Source organism: Choloepus didactylus, chromosome 10 (assembly GCF_015220235.1).
Source record: "Choloepus didactylus isolate mChoDid1 chromosome 10, mChoDid1.pri, whole genome shotgun sequence".
Classification (NCBI taxonomy): domain Eukaryota; kingdom Metazoa; phylum Chordata; class Mammalia; order Pilosa; family Megalonychidae; genus Choloepus; species Choloepus didactylus.
Window position 1 is genome coordinate 33578535 of NC_051316.1, and position 22907 is coordinate 33601441.

Below are 22907 nucleotides of genomic sequence, written 5' to 3' on the forward strand. Positions count from 1 at the left end.
CCTTAGAAAGAGGGATGGAAAAAAATAGAAGTCACAAATTATGAATCACATGCAAATGAAAAAGGGCATGCCTAGAAAGCACACTAAAAAATAATGAGTACACGGTTTGAAATGTTTTACCAACAATTATAAAGTTTAGATGAAACAGACAAGTTCCTTTAAAGATAAAGCAAAGATCATAAAGTGATATTATAAAAATGTTATGCTTATTAACTTAAAATCCTTTAAAGATAAAGCAAAGATCATAAGGTGATATTATTAAAATGTTATGCCTCTTAATTTTAAATATTATATGAAATGGACAAATTTCTTTTTAAAAATTAACTATCAAAATTGACGGAAGAAGAAGCAGAGAATCTAATTTGTCTTATATCTATAATGGAATTGAATATACAATTAAAACTTTCTCACAGAGAATATTTCTTTCCTAGCTAGATCCTCTGGTGAATTCTTACAAATATTTAAGAAAGAAATCACACCACTGAAAAAGTCAACTGTCACTTTTTTTTTCTTTGAAGATAATGTGTTTTTTTATCTATGGCTTCTTTTAGGATTTGTGATTTGTCTTTGGCTTTCAGCAGTTTTACTACAATGCATCTAGGTGTTATGTCCTTTGATTTTGCCTGCTGTGGTTCATAGATAGTCTTGAATCTGTGGGTTTTTCGACAATTTTTGATAACTCTAGGTCCTGATTTCTTCAAACAAGTCTCTCTCCCATTCTTTCACTTCTCTTTCTGGGACTCCAGTTACACGTATGTTCAATCTTTCCACTGAGTCCCATACATCTCCGTATGGTTTTTAAAGAATTTTCCATCATTTTTTTTTTCTCTCTTTTCTTCAATCTTTATATTTTCTACTAACCTATCTTCTAGTTTATTAATACTTTCTATATTGGTCTCATTAGCTGTTAAATGCATTAATTACAAAGATTTCCATTCCATTATTTTTCATAGTTTCCTAATTCACTTTGAACTTCCTTTCCCCCTATTTTTTGAACACATTATTCATATTTATTTTAAAGTCCATGTCTGTTAATTCCAACAACTGGATGACTTAGGGATCTGTTTCTATTCTCTTGATTTTTATAGATGTGGTTCTGTTCCCTGGCTTGCCTGGTAATTTCTGAATGAATGCTAAACAAAGTACACGAAACATTTTAGAGGCACTGCGTGATGTTATCTCCTCCAGAGAGAATTTTTTATTGCTCTCCAGTGCCTTCAATAGCAGTTTTTTTTGTTTTGTTCTTTTTTGTTTTGTTTTGTTTGTGCATTGTATCCAACTTTCAAAGATTTTCCACAAAACAGTCTAATCTAGCTACTTTATTCATATTCATGAAAATAGAAAGGTCTTTAAAATATTTTTCATATTATCTACTCATTTGGACAAAACATTATAGGGAAATCAGGGCAGCTGTAATGAGCTCTAGTTCCCAGATGAAGAAATGAAAACACAGAGGTATTAATGATTTCCTCAGATGGTCAATGAGCAGCAGTCTGAGAAAGTCCTAGAAGCCTTTTCGTCAGTCTCAGTCATTGGATCTTTCTACCATACTGACATTTATCAAATTTTTGTTATTTGTAGACCACTTAATAGTCTTTTGTAGCAATTGTGATAATTTTTCGTGAAATTATCATAATAATTTAAGTAACAAATATAAAATTGGAATAAAATATAATTATCATTAATATTATCATTAACAAGGACTAGGATGGTTTTGTTTGACATGTTTCACAAAGATGGAAATTACTGTATAAACTCAAACAATAAATTTTGTATTCAATATTCATTTTGGTATTTATATCAACTGTGTTAGACTACACTTACTTAATATTATACATCATTGAGAATGCTAGCATGGGTTTGGGGACTCTGTCAGACAATTCAAGATATTTCTATTGTACATTGAATCAGAAATTATGGAGAGTATAACATTCAGCTCTGTTTCACTGATGAGGTCAGTGAGCACAATGTAACAAAAACTGGGGATTTCAAAGTTCCAAATTGGGAGATGCAGTAAATGGATTATTACTCCCTCACTGTTAATTATATCAACATCTAGAAAATATTTGTTCACATTCTGTTGATTATTTTGAATATGATTTTCAAATGAAGTCAATAAATAATTTTCTCAGACAAATAAAGCAAAATGACAAATGTTGAGAAAGTGTCAAAACATCAGAGATTGTCTTTGTATCCCAGATCAGTTTTTGTGAGAAATCTTAGTGTAGATAACATTCTATTTCTTTCCTTAGGTGGTGGTTAAAAGGGTGTTCACTTTCTAATGATTGATTTAAAAACTTACAATAATTTCCTCTTGAGAGCTAGCAGACTTCAGTGTGGAATAGAAGAATCCCACTTTTCACAGTATGCTAGGAAGCCATACGGTCTACCACCATCTGATTATAACCACAAATTCCGGTATTTCCTTAGACACTGAACCAGAAGTAGAGGCACGTCATTGATCACCAGACACTTCCCACTGAGAGCAAAGTATGCAGATGGGCAGTCTGTTACCAAGTCTTTCATCATGTAGTATTCCTTTTCCTTGCCATATGCATGCCCGATGCCCTGTTGATGACAGAACTAATACTCTTTTTCCAATCTACATCATACCTCACAAAACAACAACAGACTGAAAATATTCTCCTCTGGATTTTGAACGACTAACAGAACATAAAAATCATCAAGCACTGTGCTTCTATGTACATGCCATATCTTAACCATACCTTACACACCAGTGGTTTTGCCAACTGAAAAGCAAAATAGCTCTCAGAGTCCACAAATTATATGCCATTAGTGTTCCATGACATACAATTATTATATGAAGTTTTGCCAATACTTCTTATGCATCTACTTTGAGCTCATTATTTGTTATTAGCTTTGCAGCTAGTTTTACTGGCTACCTCGAAAAAGTATGGTTCACATCTATACCTGTCTTGGCTGCAAGGAATGTAACTTCTTGAATTATGCTTCTGTCGTTTTGATATCCCCACTTTCTTTTGCAAGAAAACATAACAATTATTTAATGTTGGAAAATATTTCTATATTAAGAAATAGCTTTTTCTAAGTCAGAAAGGTACATAGTAACTGCATGCAAAGTTTTGGTGGCTTCATACCAATATTTGACCAAGTTTGAAAAAGCAATTTACTAATACACCATGTTCAAAATGATAGTCAGCTTTATTAAATAACATTTTCCATTATTTATTTTTGGGTTTGCCATTTCACTTTTTATTTCAGCTGCTTCTAGCTGCTTTTCCCTGGTCTCAGCACACGCACAATCACATTCTATGTTCACACTGAAACCTGGTCACTAAAGGTGGTTACACTGTTGTATTTCTGCCATTACTTTTATAACTATATTTATGTTTTTATAAACTATTTTTGCAGAATTGCTCCATTTATAAAATTAGAAATCTAATAATAAACTACAACAGTAACAATTAAAAAGGAAATGTAATAACAAATGCAAACAGTGACATGCTAATAATGTGGAAATAACTTAACCTAATGCACTGCATCCAGCTAACCGAACGGAAGCAGAGACCTGATTGTCAGCAGTCCATGCACACATATGCTACCCTTTGGACATTAATAACTGGTAAGAACATAGCTGACCTCGGTGAAAATTATAATTAAACTTACATTTTAAATTTGGTTAAAATTTATGAACAAAGGCTTTTTATGTCTTTTTCCTCTGAAATTTCTAAACTATTTGCTGTAGAACTACCAGAGGCACAAGTAATTTATGGATCACACTTTGAGAATCAGTGCTCTATGTCATGATGTGATCTTCAATACTATGAAAACCAAAACCAAAACTTCCCAGATGAAAACTGTCAATTTTAGAACCCTGAGAAGTCAAGCTCCTATCAATTCAGCTCAAAATGCCTCATTTCTTTGCTTGCTCTATTGATAAATTAAAAAAAAAAAAAGTGTCATGGTTCTGAGTTGCACAAAGCAGTTCTGAAGGTTACAGATAGCATTTTCCAAGACTTACATTTAAATCTCAGAGCTCCACCCTATTTCCTATTGCAGCAAATGCTGGGCTTACGGTCACCCCCTGTGGTAACAACACTGTCAGACAAATGAACTTAGTGAAGGAAGACAGCTTCACTGAAGCATCCCAGAAGCTGTTCTCTGAAATACAGAGCTTTTAGGGGGAGAATTACATATTATATACTTACTTTAAGAGCAGAGCCACAAGTTGGGCAGATCTACATATGAGTTGGGACCCACACCGAATCTTGTTTTCCCTAATTTTTATTTATTTTTTCAATTTTGGCACATCGCCTAAATTCACAAATGAAAGATTCTTTGGAGTTAATTCATGGCCTAGTTTAAAATGCAAATAGCCAGGGATGATTAAGAGGTTTATTCATCTGTCAGTGCAAATTATTTTGATCGGTAGGCATTATTTCTGATGACACTAAGGTATTTCGATTAAGGTGAGTGAAGGTCTGTACATAATTTTGTTCTTCACTTAAAACAACAGGAAAGGAGGGTTTCACAATTAAAAAAAAAAAAAAAGGTTTAGGGAAACAAGAAACCACAATGACCTGAAAAATGACTGTGAGGAGGTAAGAAAAAAATCATAGATGAGTTTCTAGAAGAGGGCCTGAACCAACTTTGTGTCTTCCAAAACGTTGCCTGGGATAACTCTACCAGTAATGTGAGAGGAAGACCCTGTTCCCCCTGCTTTCTTATTCCTTTAATCTTTGCCCTCATGTCTCCATAAAGTCAGAGATAGGTTTGCATCTGAGAACACAAAGACTTTTTTGACCTAATATAATCCTTTAAATACATTATGAGTTAAAAAGTCTTTGTGTTCTCAGATGAAGGCCCATCTCCTATTTATAACATTCCTTCTACAAGAAAGCATAAACTGAATTTCAGTAACTGAATTATAAATACAAGTTGGACACCCAACCCACTTTTAAATAAAATACTCTCTATTTTCCAAAGTGACTGGCATCTTATTGCATCTTGTCTGCCCCTACTCTTATCAGAATATCCCGATGGTATATAGAAATAAGATAATCATATACGGCTATTAGGATGGGGAGGTGTCATATAATGAAAAAAGGATTGCCAGAGGAATAAAACTGTTTCCTTTTTTCTCATTGGAAAATCCAAGTGACTTCATTCCCTAGAGACATCTTTTAGAGACCTATGAACAATATTTTGAAACCTATCTTAGCTGGGGGGGGAGAGAAACAGTGGAGAGAATGCAGATACGGATTCAATATTTCACATGAAACAACAGAGTCAAATCAATCAGTAAAAACTCCCAATGCAAGAGAATAGCTCAATGAAGGTGAAGGAAATGAACCAGCCCAGGGGGGACTCCTTTGCTCATCATTAGCTCACGTGAAGTTATTGGCACTCAGTTTTCTTTTCCTTGAGTTTCAGCTACAACTTCCATGTATTTAGCTATTTAAAGGTGTCTCTGTGTTCGGCATGTAAGCTCACTCCAGTGGTGCAGCATGGTTTTACAGCTGTGACTGAGAGCAGCCGAAGCAGTAAAGATAATGTCATGCCTCTGATTTATTATTTCCTAAAAGATGTAATGCAGATCCCACCCACCACCCTCCCTTGCTGCTAGAAGGAGGATTGAAAAAATAAAAGACAAAGAGAAAAAATTTCATAAGTTTGTCAGCTTTTTGGAAAAATGTATGTATGTGTAAGTGTTTTGCCTAGCCTTGGTTATATATTCAGAAGTTTATAGTCCATTCTAAAGACTTTGCTAAAACTGTGTAAAGAAGCAGGTTGGTAAAACTGACCTCAGTTTAGTTCAACACATTCCTACCAAATGCACTTGTATTCTCCTAGGCAGTTGGATATGCTAACGATGCGCATCGTTGCCAATAACTTGAACAATAAGCTGGCATAACATCATGTATCTGCTGGACCAGCCGAGATCCAAATGACACAAAGGAAACTAAGCTGAAGTATAGGGCTTGCTATACAAAAATAAATTCTGCTGAAGGAAAACAAAAGGGAAACATTAAGACCTTTGGAACAGCCAGTTTTTTCTATGGGGACAGGGTAAAAATCTCAACTTGGGAGTCAAAAGATTTTTTTCCCCTTGGCAGGAAGGAAATGACCTGCTCTCCTGTTGTGTGAAGCATAACAATGAGCTGAGTGGGAAAAGCATGGAACTCCTTTGTCATGAATTACACTAACTAGCCTCAATTAAATTATGAAACCACAAAGGAGAGGAATTAACTTATAAGTGAGAGGGTCGCCCCTTTATATAAAGGCGTCATCTTCTATACCAAAGTCTTGGTTTTCGGAAGACTCACTCAACTAGAAAGCATGCCTTCCCTGTGGGTTCTGTTTTGTTTGACTGATTTAAATGCAGTCGTAGAAGTAGAATGTCATAACTTTCTCTCTAGACAAACAGGTTCTTTATGCCACTGTTTCAGTCGAGGGAGCCAAATAATACCTTTTTTATTGCAGTATTTTTAGACATTGGATACATCTGGAAAAATACTCAAGCAGATGATTAGATTGCATTAGCAATGTGTCTGCTGTGGTTTCCCTGATCCCAAAGAAGGCAGCCCTTTATGAAGCACTTGGCCGCAGTCTCCAGAAATCCACTGTGTAAATTGGCCCACACTAAAGCATGTGGAAAACATTTTTTGGCTGAAACTTGAAACCATTCATGTGGCTTTGAGACTGGGAAGCTCAGCCTGCCAACATCAATAGAACTTTGTACTACAAACCAAAATGGTCATTTAGACATGTGTACTTCCATGCTCACAAATGCACTGAGGTCAAATATTTTTTAATCTTGGGAATTTTTCCTCTTTATACAGCCTCATATTTCATGCAGGAAATGAGACTGAGTACAACAAACACAAATCATTGAGACTGACAGAGCATATTGGGTTCAAAACCCAGGCCTTGACTCTAATTGCTCTCCAAAGGCCCCTGGCTCAAGGTAACTGTTGATTTAGTTCAGCTGTTTTCAATCAGCACTGTAAGGTCTCTCTAAGACAAACTGGTGAGGCCGCGTTACATTTGTACCACTGGATCCCTTGGGTTTAAGTATAACACAGTTAGCATTTTAAAAGATTGCGTTTGTCTGTACGCTGCAGGCAGTAATTACGAGCAGGCAAATCTTTTGTGAAAGATGGTGTGACCTTCCTTATGTTGAAAGAGTGATGATGGCTTCTAGTGGAGGAAAAATAATGTTTCCATTCAGGGCTCAGAGAGGAGGCCCGCCTTTTTTCAAATGGTTGCCAAACTTGACAGCCAGTTTGTTGTTGTGTTTTGGTAATATCAAAGTAATTTATTGCTGGAGAGGACCAATTTCTTGGTACTACATGACTGTTGTAGGAGTTTTAAAAGCATACTATCTTAAGACTCACAGAGAAGAAATTGCTAAACTACACCGAAATGCTCTTGACCAGGTGACTTTAGTTCATCTATCCTTAGTTCTTCCCTGCAGCCTACAAGTAACAGTTAAAATTTTTAAAGATCTGTACACGTGTATTTCTGCATGAATAACATCCTCAATTTGCTGTTGACTCTGAAGCTGCAAAGTGGACTTTAAGTGACTATATTTTGACTACCTGGCTATGGTTGAATTTGCATATGGGAATCCAATGTAAATGCCTGGTCCAGACTAAAAGACTGAGATTAAGGATAAACTATGTTGCTAATAGTGCCTACAAGGGCTCAGTTCCATAAGGTAGTTAATAGCTGCTCAAAGACAGACTGCCAGGAGGCCAAAGAGTTTCATTTTAGTAAGTTTCTGGTTACAAATTCATACTTTAATCTCTCTCTTGCTCTGTAGATATATATGACTTCTCCAGCCTGGCAGAGTGCCTGGTACATGGTAGGTGCTAAGTAAATATCCACTGGTGGCTGACACATTGATGGAACAAATGCAATACATGTATATATCAAAAATACAGATGCCTCGCTTTGAGAAGCCTAAACATAACACGTACTACTTTGTAAATCATACAAATTGTCCAAGGATTCTTAACTTTTCAAAAAGAAGTCCTTCAATTAAATATTAGACTCATCAAGTTAATTAAAATCAATTTAAATAAAAATTCAATTCACATTCAATTTTTCAGGACAATTCTTTGAAGAGTAGTGTGTGTGCATGTGTATACATATGAAAACACATATTTATACCTGTTAGATAATGTGTATATGTATTTATCTAGGGGTATTTTTATACACATTACCTTTTGGAAGTTCAAATGGTTCCTTCAAGTATGTATTTGCATATGTGTATGTGTACCTACCTATTTATCTAATTTATGTGTGTGTGTATCTCATTAATTTCTAACAATCACTTTCCATTATACATCTGCATCTGAGGTTATTGAGTTTGAGTTTCCAGAATTTGGTTTCTCAAAGAGACTAATAACCTTTTTAGTTAAGCTGGGCTTTAGTTACAAGCAGGAAATTTTTAGGAAGTTACATTCAACTCTTTTAACCCATAAGGGTAATAAATTGTTTCAAGTAAATCAATTTTTCCAAAAATGCTTATTGTAGTTTCCAAATGTGCATAAACCAGGAAAAATATTGCACATCAGGAGAAGCTGGCGCACTGAAGTACATTTGTATCTTTTTTCAGTAAGAAATAGTAACAACCCTTCATGGATGATTCCTTGAACAACCTCAGAGTTGGGTTCCAAAGTAAACTGGCTAAAATTCACATAAGTAACTCGGTTCTAAAGGAAAATCCTTGAAAGTGGTGGTTACTAGGTAAATTGCAGAAGCCATTATCATTTTTGCTAATGCATCCAAAACATCTGAAGGTGATTGTACAATTCTCACCTACATTGCTTTCAGGAGCAGCAATTACGGAAATCACATCTAAGAACATTCTTTAAAGAGTGGAGTTATGAGATCCTGTTTTAAGAGACAAAAAATTGGGAGTGGAGGCTTTCTACTCCCTAAACAGCAAATTAATAGTCAAGGAGATATGGGTTAAATTCTAGCACTGTCACTAACCAGTTATATAACATTAAGCAAGTCATTTACTTCTCTGAGGATCATTATGAACATTATGTGGAATAATATACAAAGGTCTTAGAACATGTGAAATGCTTGACATACTATATTTCCCATATTCTATGCTATTCATTTTTTTCTCACTTAAATATTTCTGAAACCAGGAGGTATCTTACAATGGACATACTTTAAATATTTTATTTCTTTTTTGCCCTGAAAAGAAATAATTTTGAGGCTGTGTCCTAAAATTGTGAAAGGATGTTATATTAGGTCTGTCACCTCCCTTTATTTTATCTCCCCTTTCTCTCCCACTTTTTTTTAATTAAATTCAGTTTTATTGAAATATATTCACACACCATACAGCCATCCATGGTGTACAATCAACTGTTCACAGCACCATCATATAGTTATGCGTTCATCACCACAATCCATTTCTGAACATTTTCCTTACATCAGAAAGAATCAGAATAAGAATTAAAAATAAAAGTAAAAAAATAACACCCAAATCATCCCCCTCATCCCACCCTATTTTTCATTTAGTTTTTGTCCCCATTTTTTTACTCATCCATCCATACACTAGATAAAGGGAGTGTGATCCACAAGGTTTTCACAATCACACTGTCACCCCTTGTAAGCTACATTGTTATACATTCGTCTTCAAAAATCAAGGCTACTGGGTTGGAGTTCGATAGTTTTAGTTATTTACTTCTAGCTATTACATACATTAAAACCTAAGAGGTGTTAACTATGTGGTGCATAAGAATGTCCACCAGAGTGACCTCTCGACTCCATTTGAAATCTCTCAGCCACTGAAACTTTATTTTGTTTCATTTTGCATCCCCCTTTTGGTCAAGAGGATATTCTCAATCCCACAATGCCGGGTCCAGATTCATCCCTGGGAGTCAAATCCTCATTGCTAGGGAGATTTACACCCCTGGGAGTCGGGTCCCATGTAGAGGGGAGGGCAGTGAGTTCACCTGCCGAGGTGGCTGAGTTAGACAGAGAGTCTCTCCCACTTTTGTCTTTGGTTCCCAATGGACAAAATAATGTGGTGGTCAAGAGTTCGAGCTTTGAAATATGTGATTTCTGTTTGCTTCCCAGCTCCACCACTTTCTAGCTGCTGATCTTGGGCAATTTATTTAGACTTTTAAAACCTCGGATTTCTCATCAGCAAAAAAGAGGCTTGTAATACAAACCTCATAATGTTATCTTAAGGATTGTAAAGTGTTAGCGCTGTGTGTGGCACATAAGAAACACATATACATGTTTGTTAGCAATTTTTATTATCAGACCTAGCTTGTAAGGGCAACAGATAACAAAGTTTGGCCTCATATTTATAATACTCGCTTGTCCTGGATCATCTCATAAGGATATTGCTAGTCAGAGCACAAACTGCATAATCTGAGTCTAACTGAAGTTACATTTCCATTTATACCCCAATTTTTAACCACTCAGAGCCTCCACTTGCACACCACCCACCAGTTCTGAGAGCTCCCATTGCTGCTTCATTGATATTCAGAACCAGGTCCCTCATATCCTTTGACTCATGCCTTCTGTTTCTGCTGTCACTGACCCCCTAATGTCTGCAGAGAGGACCACAACTTTTCCTGGTATGGCCGTACTTCAGAGTGTCTGTTTCTGCCACCATTCCTCTGTCTGTAGAAGGGAGACTCTAGACCTTCCCTTGACCTCTCTGTTCCATACATGAACCCAGTCGTTTCCTTAATTCCCCACAATATCTTTAAGACCAGGTTGCAAAATTTTAAATAACTGATTTGAGCAACAAGGATGATGGAAAGGAAGTACTCTGGGTCACCCACAGGGTCACTTCCTTTCTAGCCTCTGACTTCCCAGAAGAGATCAGCTCATTAACTTCACCAGGAGGATTTTGAGCACCTGGATTCTGGAGCTCATGACCCATCATGGCAGAGCCCAGAGAAAGGAGGAGGATCTTACCTTCACAAGCTTAAAGATTTATTCCAGGAGGACCTATTCCTGTGCCAGGAATGAGCTACTCTCAGTTGATTGGCAGTAGAAATGTCCATTCCCATAATGAAAAACCCCACATGTACCATTTGGAGGGTGGTCTTGCTTTAAGGCCCCACCAGGGTATTTATATTGGCCATGGTAGTTCAACATCTTCAATATGTTCTGGATCATTCGATCTTAAATGTCATAGGACATCAACAACCCATTCAGGCTGGAAGGAGCCAAGACCAGTCCTTTTCCTGTATACAGTCTGTCCTACAAACAGGACATAAAAACCACATCAGCAACATCATCCTCCAGCACTTACTTTCCTCATTACCTGTAATTACCTACTGGACAAAGAACACAATCAACTCCACAAAACTAGAACATCAATTTATAAGAGCCCAGATATATTTCTGCATGCCAACCACTCTTCATCACCTCTCCTCCCTATCCCTTTCTCTCTCACATCCCACCTCCTGCCCCCAAAAAGCAAGAGAATTTCATACTCTTGACTCTAGATCAGCCATAGGCAACAATTTCCATTAATGAATGAAGCACATGGCTTCTCAGTATCATGTAAGGAATGGTATCGACTTGGCTCTACTTGTCCTTCATTTGCAAACATGGCTCTACTGTGCTGGCACTCCCACACTATAAGGCAAAGTTAAAACCTAGAGTCATTCTCACAATCAACATAGATACACAAAGACACCTCGAAGTTGTTGATAGTCTACAAACAATTGGATGCACGTGGAGATACTATTTTGCGTGTTTGTTTGTTTTGTTTTTTTGCTGCTCAGAAATTATTCTACCTCTCCAGGTCCTAAATTATGCATGTTGCCCTCTAGTTTACACTCCATCTTCAGCTTGAGTAATTATTATTAATAGTTTCCACACTTCAATGAATCTGGACTACAATAAAATTTTTTAATGTTGCTAGAGAGACTGCCTTCTCTACTTTCATGGCTGATGTTTGTCATTTTACTAAAAAGTTGGTTTGTTCCATAACCAGGCATCATAGAAGAGAAATAGGGGGATGGAGCCTGGAGCTCTGGGGGTTAAGAAGCACTAGACAAGAACTGTAGGCATTGGGTGAGTCCCCTAAACTCCATGCTTCAGTTTCCTCCTCCGTAAAATAGGCTGGATATTTGTTATGTAAATATTTCCTGACTGATACCTGAAGTTCTGTTACCCATAGAAGTATGACTTGCTCTTCCCCCATGTCTCTAACCCTTGCTTTTCCCCACGAGACCCACTCCTTACAGCTTGAAATCCACAAAGCAAAAGGCAGGGCTCTGAGAGGTCAGTGGACTGCCAGGTTCAGAGACATCAGGTCAGCCTTGCTTACTACCTGTTGGCCAACCACTGACAGGAGGACGTCAGTCAGTTCAGAGTCTCAGTGAACTGCAGTTTCAAAGGTCAACGGATCTATTTGTAATCGTTATATAAATTGGTAGAAGAATGGAAGATATTTCGCCTTGTTTATTTTAGGAAAGCGAACTGATATTTGTGTTGTTTATTGATCCTGAATTACCCTGGGCTGCCAGGGGCTCTTAGGCATCCGGCAGAAAACACAGCAAATTAGAAAACAGAGAGGCACTCTTCCCCTTTCTTCTTGAACTCCTCTTCCCTTTCATGTTCTCCATCTAACGCAGTGGTTCTCAATCCTGAAAAAACACCTAGGTACCACCCCTCAGAAATTCAGATTCAGTTTTCCTGGGGTGCATCCCAAGCATTGGTATTTTTATAAAAAGCTATCCTAGCGATTCTAATCACAGCTGTGGTTGAGACCACTGTTGCAAAGCCTCTGCATTCTCTCACATTCTATTCTGTAGCGCCATGTACTAGCCATATACAGTCCCATCTGAAGGTGGAGGTATGTCTCTCATCCCATAGGGATTAGAATGTAGTAGATGCTCAATAAAAGTTTGCAAGAGGAAGGAATAAAAGAGGGAACAAAGGATAAGAGGGGATTAACAGAGATTAGAAAGATGGAAAGGGGATGAGAAAAAGGGGCAGGGAGGGAAAGAGTGACAAATGACAATTTGTCTCTAGCAAACATTAGGCCTACAACTCTTTCTGCCTTTAAATCTCTTTCATGACAGAGCATGACACTACTTTAAAAAAAAAAAAAAAAAAAAGAAAAAATCCCTGCTTTCATTCTCGAATTTCTACCTAAATGGGCCCAATCTAATTTTTTAGACGTTGCCACGGGGAATAATATTTTTCTTCCTCTGAAAGGCTGAAAGGGGAAGACAATGACCAAAGGAGAAACTGCAGGCCTGCCCGACTGGGTGGTGTTTTGATTATTATAGGACCGCACATATCCATGCCCTGACTGCAGTGTGCAGGCCTGCTCTCTGAAAAGACACATTTGACTGTACAGGAAAGAACAGCTCAGTAGGAGAATCAGTGGTATATCTCCCCAAATTGAATATTTTAAATTGACAATCCTCCTCTGAGAATAATTTCTATTATGTTAAATGCACCCAGAGTAAAGACTTTTTCACTTATTGCCTGTGATTGGCTAGACCTTTCTTACTAAATTGGATTGTGTTTAATATATGTGGAAAGGGCAGATCTAAGGGATAACATGCGGTTTTCACCATGAAATAATGTATTTTATGTGGTCGGAGTTGCTGGTGACTATAAAACTCTGATCTCAGAAGGCCTTCACTGAAGGGGAAAATACTGTTGACGATGGAGAAAGTGTTGGACACTCACGATGAGCAGCTTCCTCTGTCTCCCACTGTGCATGATGGGGATGGGATTGGAGAGAGTCCTAGGCTGTCACGCATTTGAGCAAGAGCCCAGAATTGGGAGCACCAGGATGTGGGGGTGGGCATTTGTCAGGTCAGCCCAGTGAGGATGGAGGAGAAGGTCACTTGAATGGCAGTGGGAGTAATGGCTAAAGCACAGCGTCTGAGGGTCATACATTCTTGGGTTGAATTTTTTTCTGTACCTTTTACTTGCTGAGCCTTAGTCGAGAGGCAGAGGGAGAGAGAAAGAGAGAGGGAGAGAAACAGATCCTACTCTTCATTCTTAAGTGTAGTCAGCCCCACAACATCTTAGAAGGTGCTCCTCATATCACAGGCAAACACCTGTGATTGTTATTAAATTTCTGGTCATTGCTGAGAACCATGTGGAATGTAAGTTATAGTTCATTAGATGCTATTTTTCCAGTAATCAAAGTATATATTCTACTGAGAAAAACACTCAGCAAATCTCATATAGCAACAGCAGATGCTGTTCACAGCAGCAAGTTTCTGTAAATTATTTGACCATGTAAGAGTCATATAGCAGCATAATCACAAGAACGTTATTTCATAAAATCACAGCTTCTGGCTGCTTTACCATGGGTAAATTTTATCTTCATTTAAAAAATATCTTCCATATCAATTTGCGTGAGATGCCTGAAAGAATTTTGTATTGGAAAGACATGCATTCTAATTCCAACTCTGCCATGGGTAGAGTCCATGTTGAAAAGTTACTTCTTCCTTGTGCTTTCAGTTTGGGGATGGGGTTCCAGGAGGTGGGGCAGAGAGCTGGATTTGATGGTTTTTAAGATGCCTCTTTAAACCCCAGACTCATCCTGGTTTGTTGTAGGACTTTTACTCCCGGAAACTTTGTAAGAATGTTTGTTTTTCAAAGCAAACATCACAATTACTTACAAGAGTTTACAAGGTTCACGGACGGACGATCACATTAACAGAATGGCAGGTGACTGTTAACCTTGTCTAGACTTAATTATGAAGTCACTAAGAGTTAATAATTGTTACAGAATTTGTGAAGCTGAAAATCCTAAGTTTTAAGCTTCAGACCCTGTTTCATAACAGATGGCAAGTTAAGGTTATAGCATAATCAGAAACCATTCACCTTTGAAGGAACTAATATAGTAGAGAATTATTGCCGACATAACCCAGAAACATGAGAGCTCATTCTTAAAGGTTTTTTTTCCCCAACTATTTCTGGTTAAAATTTTTAAAATGAGTGTACATTTAAATGCAAAGATGTCATCTTCTATTAAATATTCAACAGCCATTTGCCAGTAATCAAATCTTCATGCTCAAATAATCTTTATTAAGTACCAACGTGTGTAGTATGGTATGCTAGATATTGAATAAAGGAAAAAAAACTGGTGTGAGCACAGATGTTCATATAAATAGATGGACAAGCATCAAGTTCCTCAATGAAGAAAAATATGACAATGACAGGAAGGAACCCAAGCAAATACATGAATAAAAAGTATAGTAAAAACATTAATTCCAACTTATAAAGCTTTCTTGCATGACATATACATGTTTGTAGGTTATAAATATACATATAGAGAGAGAGGCATATTTTACCACTTCCCTCTTAGAATGTTTTTTTCTGCTAAGAATTTTTAGCAGCTGCTTTTTAGAGGACATTGAGAAGGTTTTACCATCCTTTTATAATACGTAAGCTTTAGTGCTCAGATTTTTACGGTGTTGAATGTATAAATAACTCTTTGGGAATAATGGTCATATAAACTCTCTTTGAAAAAAAATCTACCGACTAATTTTTGTACTCTGTTTCATAATTATTTTGAACTCAATGTAATGAATCATTGCATTCATGAATTCTTGAAGTCATGCATTAGTTCATTTATGAATTCTTACATTAATTCAACAAACTACCTCTGTCCTAATTTCTGAAACTCCACATTATCTAACACTGGCTCCCTGTCTTCAAGAAGCTCATGGTCAGGTGGGGAGGCCAACTTCTCTAGGGGCAATATCATGTGAGATTTGCCCTAATAGTGGTATGGATGGAGTACTGATAGACCGAAGAGGAAAGGCTACCAAAGAACCAAAATGAACCCAATACTGGGTTCTCTCCACAGCAGGTCCAAAATACAATCGACCAAGTGGAGCAAAACCCAGAAAATTTCTTATAGACAGTTCATATTTTCTCAAAACTGGTGTTTTTCTATCATAGTGCCTCAGGTTTTTCTCAGCTGACAGCAGAAACCTTATCAGTCCAATACAGGGTCAACACCATGCCACGTGTTGAAAAGGCATCAGAATCTGCCTGCTGTCAGAGTCATCTGGGGGTACTTGTTGAAAGTACAAATCCATAGGCTTCTCTACTGGACATGCCGATGTAGTAGGTCTAGGGTGAGGCTTGGGAATCCATATTTTTAATGAGACCCCCAGGTAATTCTGATTATTAGCCAGACTTGGGGAAAATAATTCTAAACAAATTCAGAATTGAAGGCAATAAACATAGTGTAGAAAAGTAGGGGGGAATGTATCATTCTTGACCCAACATAGTCCTTTTATAAAACCTTTATTCAATCCAAAAACCTGAAGGCCTTAACACTATGGAAGAGAGCAGAAGTCATATTTAATTTTATGATATTCATGTTTTTTCCTACACAACAAGTCTCCTCTGTCCTAAACTGGTTTCCTTCTTTAAATAATTCCATTGCGAGCCCTTAAACTATTTCATGTGGCTAATTAAATGTTAAATGAAATAATTTACTTGAGGAAGACATGAATGCTCATCAATGAATGTGCCGTTGGTTAGTGACACATTCGAAGAGACCTCGATGAACCAACTCTCAGTGAGCCCCTGACTCCATCAGATCTGATGCTTTAGCGGTTGGTTCTCATCTTAGGTCAGTTGAGGCCTTGTACCCCACACCTCTTTACTGGAGTTTCCTGTCCTTGCCTGGTCAGACGGAGGCTAAGAGGGTGGTGCTCTGCTGAACAGACCTTTAATAAAATGAAAGCACTTTTCAGAATCTCTTCAACTTCATGAACTCACATAAGTAGCAACAGGAACAAGGTCATGCACTGACCAATCAATCAAGTCCCAAGCTATTTCCAAGATCATTCTGCCATAGAGGGGACTTGGTATAGCTCTCTCATCTTCCCTTTCTTCCCATGCAAAATTTCACCTTTTTGCTGACCCTCAACCATAGCCGCAGAGAGATTCTATAGTATCCCATCACTTTCAGTTATTAAGAGTTGTAATGAGGAGTCTGGCTCCATTTTCTGATGTTTGACCATGGACAGCTTTTAAGCTTCATGCTTCCCTTTTTCCTTTGTGTCCCACATCTGGGCAGGCTGCTAAGAAGACAGTTCCTGTCTTCATGCAGGAACTCAGACCCAGGCCAGTCTCCTTTCTGGCTCTCTCAAACCATTGCAGGCCTGCTTGAGAGGCCTGCCCTGTTCCCCAGAGACCGCGATTATGTGAGTAATAAATCCTCCATTCCCTCTTAGTGTGGGTGTGGTATCCCAAAGCTCAACATCAGAACCAGATTTGGAGGAGGGTCCATCTGTCTTTGCAGGTTACCATAACAAGACTCCAGGCTGGTCCAGTTTAAATTCCACTCTCATATCTAATTTAAAGTGTTCTTTCCCCCACTGCCATCTAGGTTTTAGTTTGGGACATTAAATGTGTGTATATGTGTGTGTGCATGTACATCATGTGCTCTTTTACTCTCCTTCACCATCCTGTCTTGGAGTCAGGATGGGCTAGGAATGCTTTTATTCGGGAGTCATTTGTTCTCCTCCCTTTACAAAGCCTAACTCCACTCATGTCAGGTACTCGGAGAAGGAATAAGGAAGCAAAAGAAAGGGGGCCAGTTATAGCTGACTGGGCATGCCATTGCTTGTAATTCTTTCCTGTTGTTTGCCACCACTTCTCTTGGCTAACACTGCCTGTCCTCCATGCCGTCTGCACTGTAGGTGTTCAGATGCTGGCTCTCTCAAGAGGCACATCTGTGAGTTTCTTGGAGGCCCTCCCCATTGCATGAGTTCCTTTTCACTTCTCTCCCTTTAACACCCACACCTGGTTGGCTTCCCTCTTAGGATGGTTACAGGAAGAACTGACTACAATGCCATAGGAAGCACATGCATCCATTTCATGCCAAAGAAGAGGAGTACAGACTACTCCACGGCCCACCCATTTCTGTTAGTTATTACTGTGGCAGGTGCAATAACGTGCACCAAATAATCCAGTGCTGCCCTGTGTTTCCCAGCCCCTTTTACACTTAAGGGGCCATGGACTAGATTTGGCCAGTGGGCTATGAGTAGAAGTTACATGCACCATGTCTGGTCAAAGCCAGTCAAGGGAAGGTGTGAATTCTCCACATGCTCTCTTCTCTTTCACTGGCCACCTTGAAAGCCACATGTCAGCTGCAGCATCACAGGATGGCTCAGCCAGGAATCCTGAGCAACTATGTAGAGTACAACCTCTCACCACATCACATTAGACCCAGAGTGTGAACAAGAAATAAACCCTTGCTATTTAAGCCATTGAGATTTGAAAGTTAGTTTGTCACCACAGCAAAACTTTCCTACCTATCTATCTCTATCTATCTAAGTAGACACTTATATATAATTATTTTATAGAGAGATACGTATGATCTTAATTTATATAAATGAGTGGTCAGGCTCCCGGCCAACTCCTAAGTGTGATTCTTCAGGCCTACCCATAAGCAATTACAAAGGCTTTACCGGGGGGGTCTCACGGGAGGCTGGCCCCTCACTTCCTCTCTTGTCCCCCACACCAGACTTGGTGCACAGCCAGGGCACTGGAATCTCTGGAGGAGGTAGTCACGGGCTCAGGCCCCCTGGGTGGTCATGCTCTTATCTTACCTGCACTCCTATCCCAGACACCTCTCTCTCAGGGCACTTGAAGCTGAAGTCTTCCTTGGGCATCTCTACTGTGACCTCTAAGAGAGAAGGAAGGGAAGCCCTGAAGACACTTTTCTCCAGGTTCTGTACTCAGTATTTTTCCATTACTAGTCCTCCCTCCTTTCCCTCTCTGTGGCCCCCAGGTCCATAAAATGGTAGGAGCCTTTTGTTTGGGGCTCCCTTGGTAGACAGAGGTCCCACATCTGTGCTGATCCATCTGACCCTTGCCCAGGGGCACCGTCCCACAGGGGAAAATGGAACAGAGAGGGAGTTTGGCGCTTTCTCTGGGTTTGTCTCCGGTACGTACCATCACAGTACTGGGTTAAAGGCTTGCCTGTTACTTTCATTTTGGCTTGCTATCTTAATTGTCTGGTTTTAACACCTGGTAGCTCAGTACAGCTCTCTCTCAGATCAGTTCATCTACTGATAATAAATGTATAATATTATCTTTTATGTTATATGTTTTCTATGTGTTAGAAATATGTTACAAATGTTATATGCAATGATCTTATTTTTATAAGTAGTAAAATAAATGTTTTCTGAAATACATGATATATTCTTATTACATAAAAATAATTAACACAACATATGCTAATATAATTAATATAATTGTTATTAATAAAATAAATAATGAAATAACTTGAAATAAGCACTGTCTGAAGAAATAAGGGGTATGATCATTATCAGAAATAAGCAAATTAGTAATTAGTACATGATTATCATACCCATTTAGAGACAGAAATCAGAGAAGAAGAATGACTCACTCTGTGATTAATTAATGAATGCTACCCAAGAAAATGTTTTTAAGCTTGGAAACAAGAGATAGGCATTGAGAAAATGACAATACACCACATCTACCGCTTTTACCTGTAAGACAAAGTCTAAAGCTTGAAATTACCAGGGAGCTGCTGGACTGTTGCAAAGAGTATAATTCACTATGCAACAGATGCTGCCCATCTTCAGATTACAGTGGGTCCCAGAATTTTATATGAAATTCAGCTTCTTGATCCAAAACCCAGGGGTCTGTAGATTAGCAGTAGGAAGAGAACAAGACTGCTTCTAGTGAAGTGGTGCTCAACAGCTGTCTGTTAACAGGATATCTGAGAAGCAGCAAGACCAAAACTCTGGTTTAATTCATAAAAATTATGTTAAGATGAGTACCAGGCATGGTGTAGAGAGCTGGAATCATGTTTAATAATTTGTGTTTAAGCAAGCATCAAATTAGAGAACATATTTTGGTAAAATGTAGATAAAAATAGTCACCCTAAAAAAAGATTTGTGCCAAAAGAGACATAGGAACACTTTACTTTGTCCTTGCAGCTCGGATTCCACTCTCCCCTGAGTCTGGAGGGTATGGCTATGTTACTTCAGGAACTGAAGTGTAGGGAAAACCACTCCTTTTCAAACTGCCTCATTCTCTATTAAACTCTGGAGAACTGAATAACCACTCACCAGCAACACCTTTGGAACAGCTCTCATTTGGAACAGGGTGTTCTTGGTAAAGCTGCTGTCAAGAACTGTGAAGGGTCTGAGATTTTACTATAATTGCAGGCTAGCAATTTATCCTGCCACAGCTTCATGGAGGCTGATGTCTATATTATGTCTGATTTTCCTTCAAAATGTGCGCATTCTGTCTTCTTTAATACAAATAATGCAAGCGCTCTGTATATTTGCTGTGATTCTGAGCAGATGTAGCTAAAACAAATAAAAGGTGTGAAAGACAAAGAGAATGGAGATTAGATACACAATATTGTCTCTGTGAGATTAAAGAAATAAGCCATTGAAGTCACAGACAATTAGAGAAGCTCTAAGTATACACGGCCCCTCTCTGAAGAAATAAAGGTTACAGTAAAAGAGAGGCAGTTCTCCAAACTGTCATTAGGTGGCGGCATCGGTCTGATACAGCTTGGTTACCATTGGATGATGCAGAGGGAGAGAAGGGGTGGTTTTCTAGCCTTAGGAAGAGGCCAGGTAGGAGGAGGAAAATCTCAATTCACTTTTATACAGAATTTACTCTCTGATATCCTCACCTCAGGTAATTCTCTTAGAACTTAAGAGACATCAACTTACTGCCCAAATCAGTAAAGACCAACTCAGGATTTACTGTTTGTGATTTATCACAGCTTCCTGAGAGCCAAATTGTAGGAATACTACGTAACAACATGCCAACTAAATTAATAGCAAATGGAAATAAGAAAGAATCTTTAAAATCAATGATGAGACTTTTCTTTATTCCTTTGTTGTTTTGTTTGCTATGGATTAATGAGTAATATACCTAAAATAATTAGATAAATTGTTTAATAAATATCTTCTATAATTGTAGCGGAAAACTTCAACTATATTTAAGTGGTGCTCAATCACAAATCTTGAGATTTATAATGACTAAATATCATGAGAAGTAGCTACGGCTTACCCTCTAATACAATTCTATGATATCTTATAAATATAAGAGAGGAATTTCACTTCTGATCGTTTATCCTCCCCCCCCCACTACCCCCCCACACACATGAGCAGGCACATTAAAATTCAACATAAGAAAAGAGGAGAGAAAAATCCTACTTACAGGACAAGCAAAGCATGCATACAGAACTCTCTTGTTTTCGAAATCTCTTGTTGACATTATGAGCTGAATATGGATAAGGCCTATTAACCACAAAGTTCCCATGAAATGGGACAGAGATGATTTCAGAACCTTCTATGGAAAACATCTAGGGAGCATTACTGGAAACCCATGGCGTCAAAGCAGAAGTTGACTTAATTATAGCCAGAGTGCTGCACAAACTTCTCTACTTCATCAAAATTTTGTTCTGAAGAAACTTGCATGATTTTCCTTTCACTGTATTGGTCCTGGATCTTTGGGTAGAGCAAGAAAATTCTAAACCCTTTGTAGCATTTGTATCCAGGAAGGGAAAATTCAAATAGGTTAAAAGTTGGGAAAGGTTTCTTTTTAGAAACACTTCTCTTCTGGCAAAGCAAGTCTATTGAGCAGATGAGCATGTCACTGTCTCCACAGAGACAGTGATTACTGTAGCAGGAAACAGTGAAAAGGGGACGTTATAGTCACAATTAAGCTTTAAAAAAAAAAGACAAAAAACATGTCCATCCTTATACAAGGTCCTCAAATTGCCCATTGATGACAGTAGTCAAAACTAAACAATGGAAATGCACCAAGCTGACATGCATGTGTGCACACCACACACAAGCATGTGCAAGCACACACACACACATACACACAGGCAAGAGAGATAGCTGATGGACTGTGATGATTCTTTCCAGGCCCAATTATGATTGATAGCATTCCATTACCTTTATGCTTATTTTAAAATTCCCTTGACACAGATTGATTAAAGGCACAGACCTCTATGAACCTATGAAAAATTTATGGATTTTGAAAGAGCTTTAACATGTACCATTTGAGCACAAATCATTTCCTGGCTGTCACTGTTTTTTTTCCAGAATCTCTCTTATGTTGCTAATAATCAAAAACCGATGCTACAGATTAAAGCATCAAGATGTTACAGAATAAAGAAAAAAAAAGAAATTAGATTTGTATGATTTTAACTATTCTTTAATCTGCTTCTGGGCAACAAAAGTGATTTGTGTCAGCCGTTATTGCATTAAACTTTAATTTTCTTCCACCAGCACAGGATTATATGAAGGAGTATTGGATTGCACTCAGCATGGATTAGCCGAGTACTGTCTCTGCTGCCAAGGACCAAATGGATTTCCTTCTTTCTTTGATTTATATTTTTATTGCTGTTTTTCCCTCCGTCTAATTCCCATTACCCTTCTGTTTGCCAGCCCTGAGATACCCTGTAGGAGCAGCAGAAAGGCAGGCAGAATTATTGGCTTATTGCATATATTTATGTTCCAAGGCTTCTCAGTCATCTATGTCAGAGGAATAAAGTGGCCTCCAGCTAAGGAGACTGTATGCCAGTTTTAAACCATTAAATTAAAACTTGTTTTAAGGTAAAAAGTCACTTCTTACCCACTTAAAATCAGCAAAACTAGTTGCTGATTTGCCTCCCCTTCAGACATCCTTGCTGTATCGCACGGCACATGGAGAAAAGCACTGTGGAGACAGATATAAAATAAAGATCCCAGGGCTCTGTTTTGCGTCCAGATTATGCAGCAAAGCAGATGAGATTCTGAAGGGAGAAGAGTCTCTCTTTGGTCTTCACTCTTAGAATCTTTGGGATACAAATGTGTTTCTAGAAAGAAGAGCAAATAAACTGCCTGCACTCAGAGGAGAAGAGGGCTGACTGTCAGCCCCCTGCACGGGGG

The 22907-nt window shown here is 38.2% G+C and overlaps 1 long non-coding RNA gene across 1 annotated transcript; it reads right to left on the reverse strand.

Annotated features, from left to right (window-relative positions):
* Positions 1-11050: 11050 nt before the first annotated feature.
* On the reverse strand, positions 11051-20195 carry LOC119504612. Its single transcript, XR_005210607.1, has 3 exons — positions 20076-20195; positions 18585-18661; positions 11051-11226 (listed from the first exon to the last, which is right to left on the reverse strand). It is a non-coding gene; the product is annotated as an uncharacterized LOC119504612 (long non-coding RNA).
* Between the last annotated feature and the right edge of the window lie 2712 nt (positions 20196-22907).